General features: G+C 42.0%; 1 long non-coding RNA gene across 1 annotated transcript; it reads left to right on the plus strand.

Moving 5' to 3' along the window:
* The first annotated feature begins 7,482 nt into the window (after positions 1-7,482).
* On the plus strand, positions 7,483-8,633 carry LOC126715404 (uncharacterized). The gene is made up of 2 exons (XR_007651857.1): positions 7,483-7,694; positions 8,125-8,633. It is a non-coding gene; the product is annotated as an uncharacterized LOC126715404 (long non-coding RNA).
* Positions 8,634-9,125: the final 492 nt, after the last annotated feature.

The raw sequence follows: 9,125 nt of genomic DNA on the forward strand, positions 1-9,125 counted from the left end.
GACTAAAAATATCAAGTCATTTATCATTTTGTTGGAATGCAGAAGTTCAAGACATTGACTGAAAATATGAAGTCATTTATGCATTCTATATGGTTTTTAGTTTTTTGTTTATCATGGAAGGATACAACATACAAGCTCAAGAAACTCAAACAAAGAAGTAAACTTTTTGTTCAACTTTTTTACCTCACACCCTTTTAATGCTACTTTGTTAACATCTAAAATAAAAGGTCCATTTTGGTTTGTTCGGTCCACTTTAGTCTATTTTAGTTCATTACAAAGTGAATTTCGACGCAACTTTCTTTGCAGAAATCGGGTCAGCAGGTGTTGGTGTAGTTGTTCGTGACTGTAGTGGGCAGATTATTGGAGCTTTGCGGCAGAATATTGGCTCGGTTCAATCTGTTGAAATGGCTGAAGCTTTGGCAGCTCGTAGGGCAGTGAGGTTTGCTGCAGAGTTGTGTGTTTCAAGTGATTATTGAAGGTGATTGTAGTCGGGTTATTGCTGCTTTGAAAGGCTTTGGTCGCTGTCGTACTTTGTTTGGTCACATTATTGATGAATCTAAGCAAATTGGGGGAACGTTGAGGAGCTGTTTGTTTCAACATGTTCAGCGTGAGGGGAATAGGTTAATTCATTGTTTAGCTAAAAAAACAGTTTTATCTGCAGATACTGATGTATGGGTAGAATCTCTGCTTGAGGATGTGGAAGATGTTTTCCATTCGGATTTGCCTTGAACTTGTGGTGTATTTTTTAGTTTTGGGTTTTCTTAATAATATTCTGCTTACCTTTGTCTCAAAAAAAAGAAAAAAAGAAAAAAAAAAAAAAAAGAAGATAGATTTGGATTAAGAATACTTATTCTAAATCAAAATGTGTTAAAAAAATATAGATAACAAAAAATAATAATATTATTTTTAATTTAATGATTTGTGGTATTTAAAAAAAAAAAAGTGAATTACACAATTTAAATGTTTTGATATGATATAATTTGAATTTGATAACCAATTCTTTTTTAACACTTATTCTAAATCAGAATGTATAATTTTTTTTCCTAAACTGTTATTGATTATAAGAGGTAACATATTATTAACTGTCATAGAGTTTGTAGGGACACAATTCTCAAACGGCCCACGACGACGTTGGGCCTGCGCGTGAAGGATCCCTCACAATAAAATTTGTAGAGAGTGGGCTTCAAAGGCTAGCGTTGGGTCACGGGACATTGATCCGGGCCGGACCTTAGATAAACCTGGACAAGAGAAGGCTTTGGTCCGGATATCCAGGCCCAAGAACTTTATAAATTGAGGGATTGGACTCTTCGGACCATGTCCGAGGAGCACTAGTGTTTCTTTCCGGTTATCCGGCGGTAGGTTTTCCTGGGTGGAACGCATATATTATCCGAGCGTTCTCCTTCCCGGTGTTTCTCCCCAGGGAGTGAGATGGGATCCTCTTTTTTCGTTACCTAATGTTTTTCTTTTATACTAGCCTACATTCGTTGTCCCTCGTCCACGTGTAGGGTCGACCTTTCCAGGACAGATATCTGTCCCATCAATCTAATCCCGAAATTGTGGGAGATGATCAATAAAGCCTAAGAATCCGGCTTTGTTAGGTGCAGTGTCATATCAGTGAAGGGTATTAAGGACAACTTCCCCCAAGATATTTTCTGATCTTTCAAGTTAGCTTGTATTCCACTCTAATCCATGAGACTTTGGGTCTGCCGAGGACTAAGCTGTCCTCGGCGGTATCTTTGGGCTACTTTGGGCTTCCTATTTTTGGACTTGGGCCCTGGCCTCCTTTAGTTTGGGGCCTGTGGGCTCCCCATAAGCGAGCGAGCCGGGCCCCTAAACTATTGGGCCCCACATTAGTCCCTCAAAACCTTGCTGTCCAACGTCATGGTTGGAAAGGTGGGTTTTGATAATATCAAGCCTTCATTGCAGTTTATTTAGTTCAGCCCTTGATCAACGTTGGCGACTCTTCACCTCCCCGAGGAATGTACCGGTCTATGAGCCGTTTTCCTGAATTTGCGTACGTTGCCATTATGACGTTTGGTTATCTGCAGCGTGTCTTTAATATCTTCCCATTCACGAGACCTCCCAGATCTAACGGTTACTGATGGCGTGGGGGAACGAAACGGCGCGTTCTTCTTTATAGATTTCCTTGGGGATCTGATCGTGGTATATATCCTTTTCTTCGTTCCCTATATAAAGAGAGAAGACAAAAGGCGATTCTCTCATATCTGAATCCCTCAGGCCCTTCTCAGAATTCACTCCTTCCATCCGGTTATTCCCTATCCCCTAATACATCCACCATAGTAGTCAGTCATGAATAAACCCTTCCTCTCCCAGAAACGCCATGTCCTAACAAAACTTGGGATGACTCGATCGGGGCAGGGATGGCGGAGACTCAAGATTTGCCTCCCCATTCTTTTAGCCAAAATCCGAAGCAGGGACTCGTCACATCTCACTTCCGGTGTGACTGAGTCGAAAATCTCCCTTGTCATCTCCATCCGCTCTCTCATGAGCATACCTAATATGGCTCCAGTGTGCTAAGAGTTAGGATTGAGGCAGGGACTAAACGCCCTGGCTTCTTCCTCTCTTTGTTCACTGGTGCCATCCTTTGATTCCCCTTCTCCCTCTTTTGCTCCTTTTTATTTTCTTCATCTCTTCTCTCTTCTTCTCCTCCTTCTTGCTCATGTCCTCCATCTTCTTTTCCCTTTGTTCCCCTCAGCGACAAGAGCTTGCTGAAGTGCTTCCATGTGTTCCAATTTTTCTTCCTTCTCCTTCTCCTTTTCTATACAAAGTTCTTCTTCTGATATGAACAGTACTGAGGCAGAGATTTTAGAGAGACTTTGAAGGCGAGTTTAAAGGACACCTGGCGGTTTACTTATCTGTATTACGGATGTTATTACTGCTTCAACAGTTCATTTTTTGTATAGGCTTGCTTAAGCCCTTCCTTGTACGTTGTAATAATTTTTATATTAATAAAAGTTACTGTTATTCTATTTCGCATGTTCTGTTTATATGTTTTAATAAATTTACAAGCTCTACTCGGCACAGTAGTATAGCATTTGAACCAATGACAACTAAGGCCAAAATACTCGTTAATAAAAAGACGCCATAATAACTTTAACAAAATTATTATTCGACATAACAATCCGACCAGTGAGGAACGAGACTTACCTTAAAAATTAGTCGAGATGGGGACTAGGGGTTCGATAAGGTGTAAGAAGTAGTTATCTGAGGACATATCATCCGTAAAACGAACAGTTTCCGTAGGTTATTGAATAGGGGGTCATTTTGCCATCTTAACATACTGGCCTTAACATTTCACAATATTTGAGCCGAGAAACTTCTCCATCCGAGTAGTTGGTTTTCCAAGAGTCCTGAGTCCGAGGACTTAGCACAGCCTGGGTTTTGTTTAGGGCTTATACTTTTTCTTTTAGGTGCTGGGTTTCCTCATAGGCTTGAGTCCGAGGACCATGCAAGTCCTAGGTTCTGTCCAAGACTTATAAGATATCCTCTTTTTTTTTTTTTTATGTTCCTGGTTTCCCTCTAGGCTTGAGTCCGAGGACCATGCAAGTCCTAGGTTCTGTCCAAGACTTATAAGATATCTTTTTTGTACTTGGTTTCCCCATAGGCTTGGGTCCGAGGACGATGCAAGTCCTAGGTTCTGTCCAAAACTCTTTGAGTTCAGATTCTCCCTTTCATCAGGCATTTCCCAAGGCGCCGAGCAGGGGTTGTCCTCGGCAACGGCCATTTCTCAGTGTGGGCCACAACACCTGGGCCTTCACATAAAGCGGGCCTGGGCCGCAAATTCAATTTCCCCACGAATTAAGAGATATTTCTGCATCCTCTGGCCACGCAGTACTCTCTGACGTCCCAATGATCGAGGTGCGCCTTTGCGAGGCTTCTTTAATCTTGTGGTTGCAGTTGGCGTTGGAAGTTGAGCCAGAACCATTTTGTCTGTAGCGTTCCTTGGGACGCTGCGTGAGTTGACTACCACCACCTTGTCTTTTCAAATAAACAGGAGGGAGAAAGAGTTGCTTTATATATGCACCAGTCCTTCAGTTTTCTCCCATATCATAAATCCCATATCTGGTGCTATCCTCCCTTAGCACAGCATGTTTAAGGCGAGGGTTGGGAAGAAAGAAACCTCTCCGCCGCAGAAGTACCGTGTCCTCATGAGACTCCAAATGGTAAGGTATGGGCACAGGAAGCATAAGTTCAGGAGAATACTCCATTTCGACCGAGGGGGAAGGGTGTCTCTCCCTCTTTTAGTCAAAATTCGAAACAGGTTCTGTTCATGCCAGAATTTTGGTATGTCAGAAGAAAGATTTTCCGCCATCAGCGCCTCTGCTTTGCGGCAGGCGTATATTTAGAGAAAGCCCCTCAACCTCCAACTCTCTGCACCTTTCCTTCAACGGTGTCAGGCTCAAGTTGGGTCCCTTTTACTGTTTAAGTTGTGGGCATGTGAAAGCATTGAGGAAGAACAAGGTCTTGGGGCTGTAGCCAACCTCTCCTCTGACCTACTTCCTCAGCTTCACTTTATTCTCTTGTATCTTCCTTTCTTTTCGGTTATGTATTGAGTTTTGAGACAAACTGATTACAGCTTTTCATTGTACGCTGTACTATTTCTTTGTTTTAGTGATAATGGAAATTTCTTTACTTGTTTTGGATACTGTTCCTTTGACTATACTACTTTGTGAGTGAGTGTGCCACATGCGTGTGTTTCTTTCAGAATATTTAGAGCAAAATAGCTTGAGACATAATCTAACTAACTCCAATTTATCAATACTACCAGGCATTATATCGATAATTCATAGTAAATCAAACTTAGGAAACTAACCGGGATAACAGTTGAATATTCTGTGATGAGTGCGTGAACACCGTCCAAAGCTGATAATCTCTAAATAATCCATCCGAGCAATCGACTGGGAAGTAGGGAACTCCGATGGTGCTTTTGTGTACTTGGTTTCCCCATAGGCTTGAGTCCGAGGACCATACAAGGCCTAGGTTCCGTCCAAAACTTACGGTTTTTATTTTGTGTACTTGGTTTCCCCATAGGCTTGGGTCCGAGGACCATGCAATGCCTTGGTTCTGTCCAAAACTTGTAAGATCTCGTGTTTGTACTTGGTTTCCCCATAGGCTTGGGTCCGAGGACCATGCAAGGCCTTGGTTCTGTCCAAAACTTGTAAGATTTCTTGTTTGTACTTGGTTTCCCCAGAGGCTTGGGTCCGAGGACCATGCAAGGCCTTGGCTCTGTCCAAAACTTGTAAGATTTCTTGTTTGTACTTGGTTTCCCCAGAGGCTTGGGTCTGAGGACCATGCAAGGCCTTGGTTCTGTCCAAAACTTACGGTTTTTATTTTGTGTACTTAGTTTCCCCATAGGCTTGGGTCCGAGGACCATACAAGGCCTTGGTTCTGTCCAAAACTTATAAGATTTCTTGTTTGTACTTGGTTTCCCCAGAGGCTTGGGTCCGAGGACCATGCAAGGCCTTGGTTCTGTCCAAAACTTACGGTTTTTATTTTGTGTACTTGGTTTCCCCATAAGCTTGGGTCCGAGGACCATGCAAGGCCTTGGTTCTGTCCAAAACTTGTAAGATTTCTTGTTTGTACTTGGTTTCCCCAGAGGCTTGGGTCCGAGGACCATGCAAGGCCTTGGTTCTGTCCAAAACTTACGGTTTTTATTTTGTGTACTTGGTTTCCCCATAGGCTTGGGTCCGAGGACCATGCAAGACCTTGGTTCTGTCCAAAACTTGTAAGATTTCTTGTTTGTACTTGGTTTCCCCAGAGGCTTGGGTCCGAGGACCATGCAAGGCATTGGTTCTGTCCAAAATTTACGGTTTTTATTTTGTGTACTTGGTTTCCCCATAGGCTTGGGTCCGAGGACCATGCAAGGCCTTGGTTCTGTCCAAAACTTGTAAGATTTCTTGTTTGTACTTGGTTTCCCCAGAGGCTTGGGTCCGAGGACCATGCAAGGCCTTGGTTCTGTCCAAAACTTGTAAGATTTCCTTTTTGAGTAGTCTTTTCTCTATACTTATTTATTTTTCGAAGGTTAGCCCCTAGGCCAGGGAGGAGAGAGTTGGCCTGAGGCCGGAAGCCCCTAGAGCTGCCCGCGCCGTTAGCGATGCAAGGCGTAGCCCCTAGCGGAAACTTATGGCGGAGCAACAACTGCACGTCGCCGGAGATGGGAAAAACTCGTGAATCTCTGCTTGCTAGAGAGCTAACTCATGCGCCACCCGTGCCAACACGCAAGCCTCCCCACAGACGGCGCCAATTGTAGGGACACGATTCTCAAACGGCCCACGACGACGTTGGGCCCGCGCGTGAAGGATCCCTCACAATAAAATTTGTAGAGAGTGGGCTTCAAAGGCTAGCGTTGGGTCACGGGGCATTGATTCAGGCCGGACCTTAGATAAACCTGGACAAGAAAAGGCTTTGGTCCGGATATCCAGGCCCAAGAACTTTATAAATTGAGGGATTGGACTCCTCGGACCATGTCCGAGGAGCACTAGTGTTTCTTTCCGGTTATCCGGCGGTAGGTTTTCCGGGGTGGAACGCATATATTATCCGGGCGTTCTCCTTCCCGGAGTTTCTCCCCAGGGAGTGAGATGGGATCCTCTTTTTTCGTTACCTAATGTTTTTCTTTTATACTAGCCTACATTCGTTGTCCCTCGTCCACGTGTAGGGTCGACCTTTCCAGGACAGATATCTGTCCCATCAATCTAATCCCGAAATTGTGGGAGATGATCAATAAAGCCTAAGAATCCGGCTTTGTTAGGTGCAGTGTCATATCAGTGAAGGGTATTAAGGACAACTTCCCCCAAGATATTTTCTGATCTTTCAAGTTAGCTTGTATTCCACTCTAATCCATGAGACTTTGGGTCTGTCGAGGACTAAGCTGTCCTCGGCGGTATCTTTGGGCTACTTTGGGCTTCCTATTTTTGGACTTGGGCCCTGGCCTCCTTTAGTTTAGGGCCTGTGGGCTCCCCATAAGCGAGCGAGCCGGGCCCCTAAACTATTGGGCCCCACAGAGTTAATCTTCTAATAATAATAATATTAATAATTAATTTCTTGGTACAATTGTTTTGTAGTTAAAAATAATAATACTAATAATTAAGAAAAACGCCCATTTAGAATTTTGATAATTTTGGGAAATTTTGATCTCAAGACTTCTGGATTGTATTTTGGGAAATTTTGTTTGTTTCCATTGGAATAAGTTCTTAAATTAAGATTTAATTTGACATGTCTAGTGAGAAAGTTTTAAATAAGTGACTAAATTTGAATTGGAAATAAAACATGGAAAGTATAAAAGATGTTTGGAAATAATATAATATAAAACTCAGCATCTCACATTTTAAAAACTCAAGAAATGATTAAAATTTAAAAAAAAAAAAAAAAAAAAAAACCGGGCGGGTCGGGTTAACCCGATACGAACCCAAAAAATCCAGAGAGAAAGACCCGAACACGACCCAAATGTCCACCTGCCCGCCCAAAGCTATTCGGTTCGGGTCGGATCAGCTTTACTCTTCTTCCATAAAATAAAAAACTTGAACACGGCTGAGAACAAGAACTTATCTAAAAAAATTGACAGAACATAGATAGAGATTAGAGAGAGAGAGAGAGAGAGAGAGTGAGAAAGTCATACCACGCCGGAGATAGATCGAGGACGAAGGTGGCTGTCGCGTCGCGGCTACAGACCTACGGTATGGCTCACCACTCAAACTCAAACTCAAACTTGCTGATGTGATTTGTGTGTGTATATTTATTTGGATTTTGGAGTCCGACTAACAAGGGATTTGAGGTTTTTTTTTCTTCTTGTTTATGGGATGGGTTTTTTGAAAATTCTTATATGGTATTTTTTTTGGTCAAAAATCTGAGAGCCGGTAATTAAGTTTTTTTTTTTTTTTAAGCTAAGTGTATGCTCTTAATTCTAAATGTTCCTTTGCTTGTAATAACCTTTCCATCCCCCTGCAGTATGGGACGCTTCAAAAGCAGATTTTTTTTCTTTGTTTCTAATATGATGTGATTGGGTTTCTGCCTGTGGGTCAATGTGTTTAGTTGGTTTGTGACTTTGTGCCCCAAGACCAGTAAATAAAATCTATCTATTTTTTTCTTTTTTTTAAACTGATGCAGCTTTTTTAAGGCTATGATGGAGGCTGTATCTAATGATGTGATTCCTCCCAAGCATCGGGTTAGAGCCACACTTCGGCTTGGGCCTGAAACTTATGTTGTTTGCAAGAATGAGGGAACTCTTTCCGATCAATTGGTTTCAATGAAAGAGGAAAGCATGGGCATATTGAAGGAATTCATCACCAAACATAATGTTCCTAATGATGTTCCTGATGAACTTGTTGAGAGCTCTTCGGAAGACGATACCGGAAACCCTGAGAAGACTCATGTCAAGTCCAAGAAGACAAAGTTAACATAATCCACTATGGTTTAAACCCCACCAAAGAAAAAATGTATGGGAAACTCCTTTAATGAAATGATTGTGTTCTTTCGCCTTTGACTTCTCTAATGCTTGAGACACTGCTTGTTACAGATACTTTGGCGAAGGAGATTCCTATGTTAAACGAATCTTCTGGTGCCTGAGGATTTTGAGGTTGTTTTAACCATATTAAGTCCTATCGTCTTTGGTATTATATCTGATGCTCTTCTCCCCCTCTCACCCCCCCTCCCCAACTGGGCAATTTCTCCTGTTATAGAAGAAATCTTATCTGCTTTAAATTCTGTATATTTTTATCTTTAATTGTTTGGTAGAGAAGGAAATGCATTAATAGAAACTAGAGAATAACAAAAGGATCTGAAGAACGCTTGAATAAAAAAACACCTAACAAGTCCATAGGTGGACTTGTACTTCATACAACACAAAATCACTAGATAGATTGGCACCCAACTTGAGTTACCCATTGGCACACTTATTAGCTTCACGAGAAGAACTCTCAGTTCTTGTTTTCCTTCCCTTCATAAGCCATGATTGCACTGATACACCTCTACGATTCTCTCTTTCTCATTAATTTCTATTGGACTAATTGCATTTGCGATAGTTTTTGGAACCCATATTTTGGGTGCTAATATAACTAAGACTTTTGGATCAAATTATGTTTGTTCAGTACTTCAATTGTTTCTCTTCT

Source organism: Quercus robur, chromosome 2 (genome assembly GCF_932294415.1).
Source record: "Quercus robur chromosome 2, dhQueRobu3.1, whole genome shotgun sequence".
Taxonomy (NCBI): domain Eukaryota; kingdom Viridiplantae; phylum Streptophyta; class Magnoliopsida; order Fagales; family Fagaceae; genus Quercus; species Quercus robur.